This window comes from Rhyacophila brunnea, unplaced genomic scaffold (genome assembly GCF_057557595.1).
Source record: "Rhyacophila brunnea isolate RB1 unplaced genomic scaffold, BYU_Rbru_1.0 scaffold_3, whole genome shotgun sequence".
Classification (NCBI taxonomy): Eukaryota; Metazoa; Arthropoda; class Insecta; order Trichoptera; family Rhyacophilidae; genus Rhyacophila; species Rhyacophila brunnea.
The window spans coordinates 31,627,761-31,647,872 of NW_028232965.1; positions in this window are offsets into that span (position 1 = coordinate 31,627,761).

Genomic DNA, 20,112 nt, shown 5'->3' on the forward strand with positions numbered 1-20,112 from the left:
CATGTTTTAATTTAGTAAAACCGATTATCGAATTGAAATGTCAGTGTCAATGAATTATGAATTAACTTTTCTTATTCAGATTTAGATATTTATGTAATATTAAACCAATAGATAGGTAGTTGAAATATATAAGTACTTAGTTACCTACACACCAACATGGTAATATTAGTTTTAATCACTCTATATAATTATTCACATCATGGCATATTTGTATTGTATTAAATAATTTCACAAATAAATAAATGAAATCACATAAAATACCTAGGTAGTTTGTTTCACAAAACAAGAATCATTTTTTAACTCATTGGAAAACTGAACTAAATTCTGACACCAATGGTAAAATCTAGGTATGTTCCATTGAAACTGAACCAAATAAACCAAACCGGAAGATTGGATCCGTTGGATTTCAGACCATTTAGCAGAATTTCCACGGGAACGCAATTTCTGAGGCCAGGGCTCCATTGCAGAGCCAAAAGTCCGAGGACAATAAATCGTCCGATTTGTCTTTGGACAGTCTTGGACTTCGGAAGTCCATTAACAAAACTGGACCTTAGGTTATTGGTTTTTGACTATTTAAAGAAAAATTCAAGTTAACATATTATGCTGCAGAACTAACTGTCAGATCTACGCAGAACATTAAAAAGGTTCGGGCTGAAAGAGGATTAGATGATTTAATGGAGTATTTTAATAATTTAAAGGAAGTTTTAAAAAACATACCTTCAATGAATATAATGAATTTCGACGAAACAAACCTATCAGATGACCCAGGGGCAACGAAATGTATATTTCGAAGAGGTGTTAAATACCCAGAAAGGATCGTTTATTCAACAAAAGGCTCCATATCCATAATGTTCTCAGCTACAGCTAATGGTACATGCTTGCTAACTTATGTTGGGTACAAATCTCAAAATTTGTACACAGAATGGCTAAATGGTGGCCCATCTGATGCCAGATATAATTCTACTAAATCCGGGTGGTTTGACTCACTTGTATTTGAAGACTATTTCAAAACAATTATACTTAATTGGGCTGAAAATCTGTCAGGTCCGAAGGTCGTAATTTGTGATAATCTATCCAGCCACCTTAATGTCGATGTGATAGAAATATGTGAAAGAAAAAATATAAAATTCGTATTTCTGCCACCGAACTCCACGCACTTGACGCAGCCGTTGGATTTAGCCTTCTTTGGACCTTAAAAAAATAGTGGAGGAAAATTTTGTTCAAATATAAAATAGAGAATCCGCAACAGACGACTCTAAATAAAAAACAGATTTTTCTTTAGAGATTACTAAACTTTCTTTCCAAGATTACTAAAGAGTTTGATTGAAAATATTCAGTTGAATGAAAGCAATAATATTAAAAGTGGCTTTAAATCAACTGGAATCTATCCATTCAATCCGCAGCCTGTTTTGAAGAAGATTCCTGAGTACCACGAAGAAGTAAATACATATGGGATTGATAAAACCTTATTGAAATACCTGAAGGAAACAAAATTTCCGAAACCTATGGAGTGTAAACGTAAAAAAAAAATCGTTACTGAACCAGGAAAATCAATTAGTCTATCTGATATTATTTAACATTCCACCTACGAACCAAATCAAATTTCTACTGGTTTCGAAATGGAACAGTTTTTCGATGAACAATCTGGATTACCTACTGAGATAAATCAAATTCAAAGCAAATTTACTATCATCTCAAACGAAGTAATAAGTGCAGAGGTTCCCATAGCCATCCTTTGCGAAAAGACAGGAACCATGATGCATATTACCACAATAAATCGTGGTTGTGTTGAAGAAAGTCATACAGGTGTCAGCAGCTGCTCTAAAATACAAACACAAACTATTGTTAAGCGTGTTCTTTATAAAAGCAGCATTATACATACTACTTTACCTACTGCATTGAAATATGAGAATTTATGAAAATTTTAGTCAAACGCTACACACCTTCGCCTATTCTCAATTTAAGTATGGAAACAATAAATATCTCTATTTTTCAAGACATAAAATCAAAATCACTCACAATATGTATGTATCTTAGCCAAATGAAACCAACGACACCAACATTTGAACAAAAATTGTGAGTGGGAAAAGTTGCAGCATTTTCCCTTATAATTGCCTGTTTTTTTAATGAAGTTTTAATTCTTATTTCTGTATTAATGTGTTTTTCTATCAATACTGTATACAGTGACAAATTCTCTATCTAAATCAATTTTAAGATACATAATTACCCTTCTGATAGTCTATATTATACTGACGTCCCAATTTATTTTGAAGTTATTACTTATTATGCATGTTCTTTTTTATAAACTTTCTTTCCATTCTCTTATACTAGGTACCTATTTTTTTCTCTTGTCTCATTTTTAACTTCTCCCTCTACTGTATTTATGTGATTTTAAATAGCAGTACCTATTAATGGTTGATTTAAATAATGCTTTATGTGTCCATTTATTGTTAGCTAGCTAACTATATATTTTTATTCCTTACCTAGATGTTCTGTGATAACCCTGGATTAATGCTAATATTTGTATGAAAAAACCATAAAGGTGTTGGTAACATTGCTCAAAGATTTATTCTACAAAGTATTGTTTATTATGCCTCAAACTTTATGGGATCGATAAGTTTAGCCAGTTCTACACAATAGTTCATAAGGACGTAAGGCCTACCGCGCATGAACGATTTCCTATCGTACGGTCAACAATCGAGGAGTTGTAACCATCGTATTGCAATGCAACCCCGCGCATGGACGATCGAGCGAACGGCCGAATTGAAAATCTGTGTTCAGACACAAAATTTTACACCGATTCGAACCGGCCGGGGTCCCATTGGCAATGCTTTTAAATGAGAGCCCGCACATGACAAGTCATGGCCGGCCGAGAGTGCACTCATACATGCACGCACAAGTGATGCGGTCGTATGTAGCGCACGCATATATCGAACCGCCACATTTGACTTGACAGTTCATCGATAAGTACCTATTGGCTTTGCATGCGCGTACCAGTCCCATTTTTTCAGTTTCTTTCTTCATAAATTAATAATATATACACCCACATTTTAAAACAGTTTGATAATCTATACAAAACCTCTATATATTATATAATACCAGCTGACCCGGCAAACGTTGTTCTGCCATATAAATTATTTCTAGTGAATATTTTGGTGTTTAAATAAAAAATAACGAATGTATCGTAAGTGTGTGGGGATGGGATCTATGACAGAAAGAGAAATAGAGCGCTGTAGACGATGACCGCCGATAAAAACAAAAAAACATCAACCATTCATTTTCTCAATTCAAAATGAGTAATGATGTTCATAATGAATGAATTACCTGTGACAGGATCTCGTTGTTTAATGTTTATGCAATATCCGTCTTGTCCCTTCCAGAAAATTAGCGGATATTGGAGAGCGTCGTATGAACGGTGTGTGTCAGCGATGAACTCCAGATTATTGTTTCTTCTTCGAATCACGATTTCTCGCGTCGATGTGCGGTCGCCAACCATGATTCCAGTAATGTCGTCAACAACAGGCGCATTGAATTGACGCACGTGCTCTCCAGCTGGTGTTTTATCAGGATTGATGACAATAGCGTGATTGTCACTTTGCAATTCGTGCATGTGTGCTTTGAAGAATTTCAATAATTCATTGTGCTCATTCAACAGGGCGTCCAGTTCGCCGACGATGCGCCTGGCATTAGGCAAATTGAGGCTATTGTAGCCGCAACGTGCATCCACATGATTGATGTCCTCACCGCCCATGAAGTAGATTTGTAAAAATTTATGTGGTTCGTTTGGCATTGGCAGCAATGAGCCTACTTTGTGGTATACTTGGCCTTTGATTTTGAACGTAGAATGGAATTGTTGACCATTTGCCGCAGTATTGTGAACTATTTCTGTTGATCCGAACGAAGTCATTTGGAAGCATGGATTGAATGTGCAAATGGATTTCAGGAACAGGTGTGAATCTGGAACCGTGCCGATGAGCAAGCCGCTCAATGGTTCTGGTGGTATCTCAATTTCTGGTAGTTGCACTTTTCCTGATGCGCAACACATCCCGGCTGAGTCATGTTTGAATTTGAGCGCATGACAATGGGGACATTCTTTGTCCATAGCACTAATCAGCACTTTCGCGGAAGCACACAGCGGAATATTCAATATCTGGCTCGTACTCGAATGCGAGACAAAGGAACGAAGCGGATGTAAATGTTCGATGTACTTATTGGCGTTGTCGGTCATTTGCTCTGCGTGTGTTAACTATGAACCGGCGCGCTTGGCTCCGTTCCAATTGTCGTTGTTGATTTCGTTCAGCTCGTGCCTCTTGTGATTGGGATGCACGCAATTGCGACATGCTTACACGCACGTTTTTGTTATCTTGTTGGATTTGTTCGTCTGTTCTTTCTGATCTACTATTTTGCATGTTTGTTGCTTTATTCGTTCGACGGCCCAAATGGCCCCCCTTGCGTCTTGCTGGCATTGTGCACTGTAATACACGCACATAAAAATAGATAAATTAAAATATATCGTACAAAATTTTGCACGCACTGCGTTGTGATATGCCGAATGAAATGTCAAAATGACGCGACGCTTCTCTTGAATTCGTCTCGGACGTAGCGCCATCTGTCATTCAACAACATAAATAATTTCGTTCTGTTTGAAATACGAACGACGGTTAAATTTGTTCATACAAAAATAATAAAATCGCGATTAAAAAATGGGAGGGTGGGGGTAGGAGGGTGAAAATTTGAGGTTATATGTATTTTTTATGCCAAATAATAAAAAAAATACAAAAAAAAAAATTGTCAAAAAAATAAAAGAAAAATTTTCTGGATAGAGATAGGTACCCTAATCACCTAGCGGTATGAAATATACTTGTTGACCTATTCTCATACCTAACAAATATACATAAAAAAATTCATAAAAATCGGTCGAGCCATTTCGGAGGAGTTCGACCACAAACATCGTGACACGAGATTTTTATATATATAGAGATAAGCTCTACAAAATCCATTTTGACGTTTCTTATATTGCGTCCGCCATTTTTCGGTGCGGAAGCATATCTTCAGTGCGCGCGCATTGCCTCCGATCTATATCACGCCATGCGCACTCAAACATACTGGCCGGTAATAATTTGGATCATGCGCGAGCAAACCAACGATTGTCCGAATGCTACCGGCCGGTTATGTAATCGTCCATGCGCGGTAGACCTAAGAGTAATGACTATTATTCAATGTACAAGATCAATGGGCAATGTTGACAGAAATGGGTGATAATTTTGCCCGCTTCAAAAAATTCAAATATTTCCTAAAGTAATTGCTTGTTTTGTATTTTAAACAGTTTTTCAAACTTATAATGATATTAGTGATCATTTTTAAATAAAAACGCCAGCGTACCATTTTTTTTGGTAAAAATCTACGAGTACATTAAAAAAGTGGGCAATGTTGGATGATTTGACGGTAGCCATTTGGTAATGTGTCGACATGATTGTGACTTTTAGTGATATATTGCAATATCATTAAGTATATTAATTATTAATGCAATTATATTTATTTATAAGTTTGTTTACTTTTTATTATCAGGTTTAAATGTTAGTTTATCGTAGAAATAATGGTGATCTTTCTCTATTACACTTTTTAATTCCTAAAGATTTATATATTTCGACTGCGATATTGGCAATAATTCATAAAGGCCATCGAACGGTTGCAGTGATAATGATGAGTTTGTAAAAGATTGTTCCATCTTGTAGATACTTTAACATTTTAATATCATATACAACAGGATCACCGATTCGCTTTCCTGGTCTGATTGAACTTCATTCAGATTTAATCTTATCATAATTCTTAAAAATTAAAAATCAATGACACTAATTTTATAAGGTTGTTTTGGTCTTGCCAGCCGCATACGTGCTATATAATCAGACGGTGAATATATTGGAGGCTTAAAATATTTTTCCTAGGTGGTATGTACACTATCGGCCTCCATCATGGTGTGGCCTTTTTCTAGAAAAAGCTGTTGAATCTCGATGTTTTTTTCTCAAGCTAGAGATATCACTTGGAGCAATAGCAAATGATTTATTTCGGTTTTCATATCCACACCCATCCGATATTAGAATTATTTCATTCTATTGTCCTGCTTTTGATGAGATGAGACAAATTCATTAGAAGATACCGTACCATTTCCCTCTTGCCATACATATAGCTCTCTCTCTCTTCTTCTTGGTCGTGCACTCATGGCTGAGGATCGTGACCACATTTAAATTTCGCCATCCTTTGAGCGACCAAGACTTTCCATCCTTCTCGATCTTCCTCTTCTCCCATGGCAGAATGGATGGTGCCCCTAGTCAGCTCTTTCACTTATTCGCTCCATCGCGCAGACGCTCTTCCTCTGCTTCGCCTTCCCTGGAGGCTACCCAAAACTACCAGTCTCTCCAGGTTTTTCGGTCCGCGCCTGACAATATGTCCAAAAAAACTGCAGAATTCTTCTCAAACTTATCATCGAGAGCCGTTCCTTTATCTTAGTCTCTGGATGATTGACTGGTTCGTCCTGTGCTCTGTCCAAGAAATGCGAAGCATTCGGCGCCAACACCACATCTTAAAGGCATCAATTGCCTTCTGTTCTCTTGCCTTCAGGGTCCACGACTCGACTCCGTATAGAAATATCGAGAACACTAATGTTTGCACAAGCATCATTTTTGTGGCAATCGAAATTCCCCTATCCTTCCATACAGTGGTAAGGCGTGTCATAGCATTTTTTCAATCTGTGTGCGTCTTCTTATTTCCGCTTTGCATCCGCCCTTTCCACTGATGGTCGATCCAAGATATACAAACTCGTCGACTGTTTCGAGGTTTTGGAGTGTACTTAGTGTTAGTAGAAGGTTGGCCCGATCAACAACCATCAACTTGATCTTATTCCTATTAATAAGGAGGCCGTATTTGCGACTCTCTTCCTCTACACTGTGTAGAAGCTCTGTGAGTTCTCTTTCATCAGCAGCGATTAGTGTGGTATCATCTGCGAATCTTAAGTTATTTATTTTCTGGCCACCAATTGTTATTCCGCCTTGCCAATGATCTAGGGCTTTTCGCATTATATGCTCTCCATATATATTGAATAACTGGGGAGATAAATCACATCCCTGACGAACTCCCTTCTCGGTTAGGAAACTCTCAGAAAACGCACTATTTACTCTTACCTTTGTGTGGCTATTGTTATATAAGTTTTTGATGAGACAGGTAAAGTGTGATGGAACTCGCATTTCCAGAAGTACCTTCCACATACAGTTCCATCTTACGCAGTCGAATGCCTTCTGATAGTCAATAAAGCATAACATCATAGGGGTATTAAACTCTCTGCATTTTTCAATTAGTTGTCTGATGTTCAGAATTTGCTCTCGAGTTCCCTTGCCCATAACAAAACCTGTTTGTTCCTTGGGTATTTGTCGGTCGATAAAATGCTTCAGACGTCTGCTGATTATATGTAATAAGATCTTGCTTGCATGTGGAATAAGTGAGATTGTTCGATAGTTTTCACATTTACGCGAGGAACCTTTTTTGTGCAGGGGGATCAAAATTGACTCTGTCCAGTCCTTGGGCCATACACCACTTTTCCAGATCATGTTGCATAATTGATGTATGATTCTTTTTCCGTCATCGTTAACCTTTTTTAAGACTTCTGCAGATAAGCCATCGCCACCAGCTGGTGACTTGTGGGTTTTTAGTCTCTTTATCGCCTCTATCTAAAAACTAAAAAGTATTTTAGGTGCTTGCTCATCGATACGTACGTAAACCACCTCGTCATCCTCTTCTGTATCTCTGTATAGAGCTTCACCGTAACCCTATCCAACTCCATAAGTAGTGTGCCGTGCTCTTCCTCGATGGCCCAGTTCATTTTCTTGAAATTTCCTGTGATTTCTTTCACTTTTTGGAAAAGATCGCGAGTTTCTACTCTGACAGCATGGGTTTCGGATGTCTTCACACTTATTTCTGAGAAAAAGATTCTTGTCCCGCCGACAGAGTCGCTGAACAACTCTGTTTTGTTCAGAGTACCTTGCATGTTGTATAGTTGAATTAAGTCCCTTATTTCTAAAATCGGCTCTTGTTTGTTTGGCCTCCCATGTTTCATCAGATATCCAGATCTTGCGACGTTTCGGATGTTCCTTACTGTTATTGAGTTTCTGGACTTCCTTCATCGCGCATAAGGTGGCTTCCTTCAACTTATTCCATGTTGTTTCGACATTGTCGCTGGGGTCTACGTATAGTGATGCCATTTTACGATTCACCTCTGCGCTAAATTGCGAAGTCTTAGTATCGTTAAATATAAACGGTCTAGTATTCTCACATCGTTTAGTCTTTTTCAACTTTTTCTCATATTGGCAACAAGAAGTTGGTGATCGCTACCGCAGTCTGCACCTGGGTAGGTTGGTACATTAAACACTGATGACCGCCATCTTTTATTTATTGTTATGAAATCAATCTGGTTTCTATAGAGATCACCAGCTGAGATCCATGTATATAATCTCCTAGGGTGCTGTTGGAACCATGTATTCATGATTGCAAGATCCTGCTCTACGCAGCACTGCAAAAAATCTTTCCCGCTTGCGTTGCGATTGCCATGTCCAAATTTACCGATAAACTCTCTAAGATGATTGTCGTTCATGGTATTACCGACTTTGGCGTTCATATCGCCTTGAACAACGGTGATCTCTCTTTTGGGTATTTCTTGGATTGTACTTCTTAGCTCCTAGAAAAATTCTTCGCTATCCTCGTCTGTTGATGCAGCTGTAGGTGCATAAATTTGTATAATGTTCAGCAAACATGGCTGGGCGTTGACATTCATTGTTATTATCCTGTCATTGATCGAATTGTATCCAATGACACTATCTCGAAAAGTTCGTGGTACAATAAAAGCTACTCCGTTTCGACTCTCGTTTTGTCCTGAACAATATACCATGTTGCCAAGTTCAGTCTCGAAGTGTCCGGATCCTTTCCAATGTGTTTCGCTTAAACCCATTGTATTTACGTTGTATCTCTGCATCTCTTTTTCGATGATTGCGAGCTTTCCGGGGTGTTGTACAAGTCCCCTTACGTTCCATGTACCTATTTTCTTCGGGATTTTCGTGACTGATTTACCAGTATCTGATTTCCCACGGTATCGGGAGTGCTGGGCTAATCACCTTGCCTCCTTAAACGAGACAGATTAACAAAACACCTACACAGCAGCCTCGGACGACAACCGGCTCTGTAAAACGACGACCTTGCATGGAAATGGACAACGAATCAGGTAGAGTAATCCTCTCTAACAACTCGAGTATGCGCATTGGGACATATAATGTTCGCACCCTGTGTACCCCCGGAAAGGACCTGCACGCCACACGCATCATGCACACCTACGGTGTGGACATCCTAGGGCTGAGCGAAGTGTGCTGGAAAGGAGCCGGGAGAAAGTTGATTGAGGGTTACTCTATTGTCTACTCAGGTCAGGAGCAATACCATCGCCAGGGAGTGGCAGTATTGATGTCAAAGAGAGCGGCCCGTTGCCTCGTGAAATGGGAACCAATCTCGGAGAGACTGATACGTGCCTCCTTCAAGACGCCTGGTAGCTCCTTGACCATCTTTCAGTGCTACGCCCCCACTGAGGATGCCGACGCGCAGACAAAGGATGCTTTTTACGACTCTCTCCACACGGCAGTCTCCGCCATCCCCCGAAGAGACCGTGTGATTGTAATGGGGGATTATAATGGGAGAGTAGGAGCAGACCCGGTGCTTGGCCCCACGGTGATGGGACGAGACGTCCTCGGTGACCCCAACGATAATGGTGAGCGGCACGTAGAACTCGCCACTCTGAACGAGCTTACAATCGGAGGCACTGTTTTTCCCCACAAAGACATTCACAAATATACGTGGACGTCTCCTGATGGACGCACGAGGACACAGATTGACCACTTCTTGTACAGCTTGAAGCACCGAAAGGAACTTCTCGACGTGCGTACTTGCAGAGGCACCGATATCCATAGCGATCATGAGTTACTTATTGGAAACATCCGAGTAAAACTCAGTCGCCAGGCGAGGCCTCCAAAGCGCGAACGAATTGACGTTGAGAAGCTCCGACGCCGAAGAATTCGGATCGACTTCGAAACTACTGTACGAGATAGTGTAGATCGTATCTACGAGCGGCACAAATCTGAATCTGACCTCATTGAGGCGGATTGGAGCCTCATAAAGAGTGCGATTGTGTCGTCAGCTCGTACCGTCCTTGGTACCAGAAGGAGTGAGCAGCCAAAGTGGATGTCTGACGAAACGTGGGTTGAAATTGGTGAACGAGCCAGGCTGAAAGCCCTGAGAGACGAGGAGACAGACCCCGACCGAACCGAGGACCGCCGGACTGACTACCAGACCCAAGACAGGGTAGTCAAATGATCCGTGCGGTTGGACAAGCGCAATTTTATGAACCGGAAAATCGAAGCGGCAGAGTAAGCAGCAAGCAGAAATGACACCAGAAAGCTCTTTCGAATCACCCGTGAAGTCTGCGGCAGGCAACCACCGACTCCCGGAGCCATTCGTGGTCCCAGTGGAGCAATAGAGTCTGACGCAGAATGCGTCAAGAAGATTTGGAAGAATCATTTCTGCGGAGTGCTGAACCACCCACTCCCTTTGGATCCCTTTGACATATCTGCGGAAGCTTTACTTTTGGACATTCCCCGAGCGACCGACATTTCCGATTGCCCGCCCACGCACACCGAGATAAAATCGGCTGTGAAAAGGCTCAAGAACGGAAAGGCACCGGGGGGAGACGGGATTCATCCTGAATTCCTCAAGTACAGCTTGAGCGCAATCCTGCACCCTATGTTTCATCTGATGACAAAGCGTCGCGATAGGATTTGTTTCCCGAATATCCATTTTTGTCGAAATCGACATTTTAATGCAGTTCAAATTCTTTTATCGACCTCTACCGAAATCATTTATAAAAACAATATATTTTTATGTAGGAACAGAGATATTTTTTGAAAAAACCCGAATACGCCATTTTAAGTTACAATTACTCCGTGGTGTTCTCCCGATGTCCAACTATTCGTACCTGAATATCCAAGTTAATTTCGGTCGAAAAAGATCTCTGGCTGAGTTTTAATATCCTGAATATGACTTTTAGCCAATCAAACCGCGCTGACGCCATGCATCTTGCTCCCACATTCACGCTGTCTAGCTCTAAAATAATCACGCCCACTTTCATATTTTTCGGCCGTCCGGAGTCCTCTTTCAAATTTCGTCTTATTGATATTGTTTTTAAAGTTACTATTGTTTTAATAGTGAATTCATCAAATTTGAAGAGATCATTCATAGCTGATACATCACCAGTTCGTCCTGAACATACAGTAGAGTTATGGAAGTGAGTATTTTAACCTAAATAACTGCATTTTGTTTTGATAAATGACACAAAATCACAACGGTTATATGAATTCTACAGTATGACCCGGCAACTATTATGACGTAAAAAATAAATATTATTTCAAATTATTATTAATCAAACATTGTTTGTCTTTATTTTACTTTTAATCTAGGTATTTCTATGAAAATAAAGGCGATGCTATTATTTATTTTTGAATGCACTGATAGTTAATTTAATTTAATATGTATGTTAGTAACAATTTATTTGGTGAATATTATATACTTGGATATTGGTACCTACCTAATATTAGCAGCCAATGGTAATTAATTTATACATGCTATTATTTTGTATTGTTATTCCTTACAAGAGTAAATATATTATAATATTATTTGGTGGTTTGTAATAAGTTTAATTGTTAATAATAGAAATATATAGATATAATAATATACAGATATATTATACATAGATTTTTTTTTTGGAAAAGTATTAATATAAAATTGTTAGCAAGTACGAGTTAGTACCATCATAAAATATTGGAGAAATCTGTGACGTCGGTTAGTAATTGAAGTAGTAGATACATACTTTTATTTAATAAACAAAAACCGATCGCATATAGTTGCTTGATTTTGAAGAATGCTATGAGCAGGTATTAAAAGGCCAATAGTTAAAGTTTGTCGTCATAAGTATCTCACCTCGTAGCATAGTGGATAATTCGTGGACTGGGGCATAAACTCAGGAGATGCAGGGTCGATTCCTGCCGGGTGTCTTACTTTTTTCAAAAAGATATTTTCAGCAGCAATACGCTACGGTCTTAAATCCCGAACGTCCTTGTTTTGTCCCGAACATCCATTATTCTCAGAGAGCGCTAAAAATTTCCTGAATATCCACAGTGAGTACTTGTAAATAAAACGCATTTTCTGCGCATTTAAGGATTTATACCAGTATATTATTCTTGGAATCTATTCTTAGATAATGTTGCAATCATACAGTGTAGAAAGAATGATTGATATATCTACTGATATTTAAATATACGACAATGAAATTTGTTTTTCGTCTCCTGTAAAATTGACATTTGGTCTATTCGGGAAACAAATCCTATAGCGGCGAAAGGTGTGGGAAGAAGAGCGCTGCCCAAGGGACTGGATGAACGGTGAAATCATCACACTTCACAAAAAAGGTGACCCTCTAAGCTGCGACAATTACCGAGGCATTACGCTACTCAGTGTTCCGGGAAAGATTTTGGCAAACATCATTTTGGTGAGAATAAGGGACCTAATAATGCACGTCCTCAGGAAAACCCTAGCCGGGTTTCTACCTGGTCGAGCGTGTGCAGACCAAATCCACAACCTTCGATGTCTTCTCCAGCAGAGCCATGAGCTGAACAGTCCGATGGCTTGCTGCTTTGTGGATTATTATGAGAAGGCTTTCGACAGTCCGCACCGCCCCTCCCTCTGGATGATACTGGGAGCATACGGGATCCCTCGTAAAATCATTGCCATAATCAAAAGCCTGCACGAGAATAGCGAATGCTGTGTCAGAATTGAAGACACTGTTACGGAATGGTTCGGGGTCACGACTGGAGTCAGACAGGGTTGTGTCCTTGCACCGTTTCACTTTATCATTCTCTTTGATTTCATACTACGGAAGTCATCACCACCCGACCGAGGCATACCTGTTACCCCCACGGTGAAGCTATGTGACCTGGAATACGCCGATGATGCTGTCCTATTCGACAATTCAATCGAGGGCATTCAAGAGACAATCAACAGGTTGCATAACAACTCCTCTCGCGTTGGTTTGAAAATCAACGCGAAGAAAACCAACGTATTGTGCAATAGTACCTGTCCTGATCCAGATTTCCTTCTGATTAGCGATGAACAAAGCATCGAGAGCGTCGACAGCTTCAAGTACCTGGGGGTACACATCACGGGAGATGACATTTTGCAGAAAGAGCTCGCTATCCGAATAGAAATGGCTGGAGCAACATTCAACTCGATGCGAAATGTCTGGGACTCACGATTGTACTCAGTCAAAACCAAATGCCGCCTATTCGACGCTTGCATTCTGACGGTGCTGCTTTACGGTAGCGAGTCATGGCACCTTACGAAGGCTCAGAGCAACCGTAAACTGAGCTTCGAAAACAGATGTTTGCGACGAATACTGGGTGTGCGGTGGTATGACTTTAGGAGCAACAAGGAGATAAGAGATCGTACCAAGCAGCCTCTCATCACGCTGAAAGTGAAGAGGTGACGTTGGACCTCGCTCGGCCACGTGCTGCGGATGCCAGAAGAGAACTTTAACCTGGCTTGCCTGTTCTTCAAGCCGACCGGATTCCGGCGGCCGCTAAATACAATCTACAGAGTGTATACGGCGGAGCTACGGGATGCTGGTTTGACCTGGAACGAAGCAAGAAGACTGGCGAGCGACAGGGATTCTTGGAGGCGCCGCGTGGTGTCCATATGCTCCAGTTAAGGGGCGGATATGGGCAAAGAAGAAGAAGAAGAGATTTCCCACACGTTGTCTGATAAATCACACCCATGTGCCCAGTAACCAATTTCACACCACGCGGCCCGGATCTTGCGTGGCGCCGGGTGTCAGCCGGATCGCCTGATGTACTGTTACGATTTTGATGTTGCATTTCATGTGGTTTTCGTGGAAACCACCACATTAAAATCCCACATATAGCTCTACGTCATCATTATTAAGAATGTATATGATGAAATTGTGCAGTTGCAGCTTTTGTTTATAATACATTTTTGATGCCTGTGTTTTTGGACATAGCAGCACACTTTGGAGATCCATCGTGATTACTAACCGTCCAGTAATACACTCTCCTTCATTTCATTTTTGGTCTTTCTAGCATCATTTTTTTTTTTTTTTAAATAATGTGGTTATTGTATTCCATTTCTGAAACAGTCTTCATTTTATAACCACAGCAGATGGCAGTGATGACGCACTGATCTTTTCGTGGTTGGTGGATACTGATTTTTTGGTGTTTAAGAATTTAAAAAAAGAATACTTCTGTTGCTTTATGACCATTTTCCCGAGACCATTTTTTATATTCATCGTGCATTTATTTCGGATCGGAAGCACGATTCCACATACATTCTGGAGGTATTTTCTCTGCAATAATGGCTGGGAACTTTGGGAATTAGATCCAACCACAATGTAACATTTTTCCCACAAATCTCACCCGTTTTGATTTTTGGTTGCACTAGGTACCAATTATTTATCTTCAGTCAGATTCTTATAACCTGTCATTGTTGCTTTCAATTAGCTAGTGTCTTCGAGACATCTGTAGTGTTTTACCCAACTTTTAAATTAATTCTCGCCTATAGATACTCAGGGTATTTATAAAAAAAATGGCAAACGCGTAATCTTGAATAATTTCGAGGTATATTATTTTTTTATTTGCCATGTAGGCATTTTCCAGAAATTATTGAATATTTCCTGTCTCTTTTCTTGAGAAGATTCCCCACAAAGAAAGACCTGATGGTTTTTTTTCAATCACCTTATGTGAGCATGCATCTTTCAATCTGTCGTGCAAGACCATAATGCACAGTATAAAAACAAACTACACAACTAACTACAAACTAAAAAACTGTAAAAAACCATTACACTCTCGATATCTTTTTTTTTTTTTTTTTCTAGATGCCTTTATGGATACCTCGCATTTACTATCGAGGTTTCTTAAGGACTTTGGCACGCAAACTACTCTACTTGATGCTAGTCAAATGAAAATTGTGCCGGCTGAGAGAATATGCCTTATTGAAAACTGTTCTTCTACCCGCATCGGGTATTGCTAATTTGAATTCGGCCAGGGCCTATGAAACCGCCTTGCAAAAACCCTGGAAAATTCTTAGTAGCGCAAGACGGAGGTGATTCTGATGAATATTTTGTTGTATTCATTGGGAACTGAGGACTGCGATTTGTAGTCGAGTTTTTTCCCGTTGTAAAAGAAATGTCGCATAGGACTGATATTCTGAGCATATACTTATCCTATCTTATATGATTGCAGTCACTGGATCTGAAAGGCATGAATCATCATTACATGTCACCATTTATTTATTTTTATTCTTTTTATTACATCAATTCAGAAATTAAAAAGTGCATCTCTTCCGGCTTCGTTTGCCATGGTTCCCGGAAGGTCTCGAATGTCCGCATCTGCCATCTGTAATAAAAAGTTCAGGTTGTGCCGCTCCTTGCTAAAAATTTGACAATCTAGGAGTAAATGTAGGACGTCCTGGTCGCTTCCGTCATCGCATGGACACTTTCCATCAGGTGTTATTTTAAACCGGTGCAGGTATGCTCGCATGACTCCGTGACCTGTAAGAATCTGAGTCATCTCAAAACACAACCCCTTATGCACCCTGACGTCTCGTGCTGCTAAAATTGAAGGTAAAAACTTTCGGGTCAACTCACCTGTCGATGAGTTTATGTATCGTGAGTTCCATTCGTTTTTCACCATATCTAAAATTGTAATTTTCGCGTAGCTCAGAGGAAATTTGTCATAAGCTATCGTGGTCTTGGGTTCAGAGGCACCATGCCGAGCCAATTTGTTGGCTCTTTTATTTCCTTCTATCCCAGTGTGTCCCCTTATCCACTTGAAGTTCACCTCGGGGTGGCGCCGTCTCCGTATTGCGGACTCGCTGTGAATAGAAAATACAATCGGATTAGTAGACAAGGGATCTCCAATTGCTTGGATTGAGCTTTTGGAGTCCGAATACATACAAATACTATGGTTTTCGGTGAGCTTTCGTTGGATTGGATCTGAGCCTGCCCACTCCAGAGCGCATTGGATGGCATAGAGTTCGGCCTGCATTTCCGTACAATAGCTGGCAAGGCGGTACTTACGAGCCGCTATCTCGCCGCCATTAATGTATGCCAAAAACCCTGCACCAGTACCGCCATAAATTTTGCTCCCATCCGTGAAAATCGGCATGTTATTGCATTCGTTGCTTTCCAACGTTGCAGGATAAGAAACCACTTCAGAAAATAGTCTAGCCGGGTGTGGCAGCCTTCTATAGTCCACCGGTTTTTCGTAAAGCCTGTCGTCAGGCAGAAAACCTGCGAGGCCCTCCTCGCCCTTCTTGGCTCTGTAATCTAGAGGCATAAGTCATGCTAGGGCTTGCGTTGAATTGAGTGAAGCCGTGCGGTAAACTCTGCATATTCGTATCGCTAGTGCTCGCCGAACCGTATTGAGTTTTTTTTGCTATGTTTTTCCGTTTGGCAGCTTCATACCATATGCTGGCCGCATACGTGATCATAGGCTCAATAGCACAAGTGTAGAGTATTCGAAGAGCTTCAGAAGATACACCCCATGTGGGTTTGGCCATTCTTGCTAGTTTGAGTGAAGTCACCGCTGCTCTTTTGCAGATGCTGTCCGCGTGCTTTGACCAATTTAGTTTGTCATCGATTACTACCCCTAAAAGTTTAAAATCCCTAGAAAAAGATAGAGGTTGCCCACTTATCACCAGCGAAGGCGGAGAGACGCGCCTCCTAGTAAAAAATAAGGCTTTCGTTTTCTCCGCGGAGATAGACAGTTTGACCTTCCTTCCCCAGGCCTCGACGCTCTCCAACACGCTGTTAGTCATGGTTTCTAGAGAACCAAGTTCTTTGGATTCCATAATCAGCAATACATCATCAGCAAAAGCCTGTGCGTGTACACCTTCAGGAAACGACATAGAAAGAAGATCGTCGAGAACTATGTTCCACAGTACAGGGCCGCAAGACGAACCTTGTATGCATCCCTTTGATGTCTCTTTGGTAGCAGATGCTCCAGCATATTCGACGAAGACTTCTCGGTCGGATAGGTAGTTTTTGATGAGCCTGAAAATGTTAGCGGGACAATTTTTAGATTTCAACTGTTGAAGAAGATATGGCCACCATGCGTTGTCAAACGCGCCTTTGATATCAAAAGATACCGCCACTACGAGCTGACCATTGCGGTTAGCCCCCTTGATTCTATCAATTGCTGCATGAAGCGCGTCTTCAGTACTTTTTTGAGGGGTGAAACCGTATTGGTATTCGCTGAGCAGATGTTTAGTCTGAAGTTTCCAGGAAACTCGATTAATAAATAATTTTTCGAGTACTTTACCGAACACGGGCAGCAATCCGATGGGCCGATATGACGAGACGTTAGCGTAGTCGTCCTTTCCCGGTTTGGGAATGACCACCACTCTAGCTACCTTCCAGATTTTTGGAAAATGACCAATTCGCAAACAAGCATTATAAAGAGCGACAACTATACTAGGAACAGTTAAGAATGAATTGAGACAGATATCCGCCGTAAAGCTGTCGTGTCCCGGAGCTTTAGCTGGATTAAACAGCCTCATTGTTCTTTCGACCTCCTCGAGAGTGAAGTTCTCGTCGTCATCTTCCTATGAAGGAATCGAGGCAGCATTTCGGATCAATGTCTGTTGCTCCGTTTCGTTTGCTATATTGTCGTCTGGAAAAAAATACGCAAGAAAAGCCTCTGCAGATTCGAGAGCCGAAGAGGTCATGCGACCGTTGATTGTCAGATTTTCAGGCGGTTTGAACGCCTTACTTTTGAGCAATCTCTGAAGACTAGACCATACATTCTCTTTTCCCTGCGCCGAGCAATGGCTCTTCCAGCTTTCTAATTTCGCTTCCACAATCGCAGTTTCATACGTATTCTTTGTGGCTTCAAAAATCTGTCGAGTGAACGGCCGTCGAACCACGCCTGAATTGCGGAATTTTGTCCTTGCTACTCTAAAAGCCGTTTTCAATGTATCCAGTTTAGGACTCCACCATGGATTACTTTTTCTTTGGAATCCTTCGCCCGAAGAGCGCACCATCGTGCTCTCGCATGCCGACTCGTTCGCCAATGACCATTCTTTGACAATGTTTTCGAGCTCATGTGCGTCTGCGACGCTATCCAAACTATCTACAGTGATACCGCGATCCTGAATCTGGGAAATAAGTGCAAGCCCAAAATCTATCCAGTTAGCCTTGGACGTCTTAAACAAACCTGGTTGCTGTTGATTGACATTTGAAGTTTTGTTTGCAGCGTAGCTATCTGTGGCCTGTAATCCCTGTGGATCCCAACGCTGCATCACGACATACTCTCAAATTTTTAACTCTGGTGAGCAGAGCGTTGGAACACGCAGTAATATCAATATAGCTTTCCAGCTTACGAGTTCCTCTGATCGTTTCAAACGTTGGGACAGTACCCTCGTTTAATACGTTCAGTGGGTCTATTCTATACTTATCGAACACTAAATTGATAAATAGTATCAAACTTAGGGTAGGTTTGTATCAAAATATTAGCACTTATTGTAACAATTACACGAAGCTGGTTTTTATTGTTGCAATAAGTGCGATATGTTAACAGCAGCAAGATAGGTGCTGTTAAAATATAGCACTTATTGCAACAATAAACCCAGCTTCGTGTAATTGTTACAATAAGTGCTAATATTTTGATACAAACCTACCCTAAGTTTGATAATATTTATCACTTTATCACTTTAGCGGTCGATAAGCATAGAATAGACCCACAGGTCGTGCTGGGCTAAAAAATCTGACACGGCTGCGCCTCTGCTATCAGTACGTCGACTGCCCCACCAGATGCTCTTTGCGCTTGCGTCGCCTCTGAGTAACATCCTGTGACCCTTTGAAGTGTTCATTAGCCTGCTCATGCCGGTCAGCGATTCATCGATGTGCACCGACGGCGCGCAGTACAGTGATCCGACCAGTAGCGTTTCTCCTAAGTAGTCGAGTTCTACAACAGCAAAATACCATATCGTCGTTGAAACTAGAAAATTGTGTAACTCCAAAAACACTACTTTACAGGAGAGACAAAAAACATTATGGTTTCCTATACAAATGTATGGTTTTGGAGTGAAATCATCCATGATTTAACAATGATACAATTTTTCTGGAATTACAAAATTTGCAAGACGGATAGATATTATCAACGGCCACTAGATGGCATTCAAAGTCAATTTTCGATTAAAACGGAGTTACACAATTTTCTAGTTTCAACGACGATATGTATTACTATAATATACACATAGTTGTTTTTGTGAACCGTTGTTTTTTATTTTAAGAAATAACTTCGGAGCGAGTTTACCCAACACATAGATCATTTTACTGGCCTATAGAGAAAAAAATAATGAATGACACGGTATTTAAAAGTCATTTTTGATAAAAGCGACACATAGATGGTTTTGCTAAAACGGTGACGATTTGTAATATAATTTTGGTCTGCGTACTATGTACGATATAAAACAGGTACCTTTTCGGCTAGTTGAAATTCCAACAGTTTTACAAAAAACACGGGAGTGGGGGCTTGCTGGCAGTTTGAACCTGGCACACATCTGGCAGGGCGAAAACTGTCCATCTATGGGCGCAGCAGATTATCTACTAAAGATAATTGTATGGCCGCCATTACGTATTAACTCACATGTTCAACCTGTTACGAAAACTGTACGTCTGTGGCCAGCAATAGTAGGTACGCCCAAAATACTATACCTAATTTTGAATATCGGAAAAATATTTTAAAAGTACTAAAATTTCGATATTTTCGTTCGATAAATTGGTGCAAAGCCAAAGAGATTGAAGATGAATGAGGAGTCCAGTCTCTTTGTGCAAAGTACTAGGTATAATTTCGCAATATAAAAAGATTTGGAGAACTTGGAAAAATAATTGCTCGAAAAACGTAAAGAAATCCTTGATTTTTTCGATAAGCATTTTTGGTAGGAAGAGGTACTTAATAAAAAGGG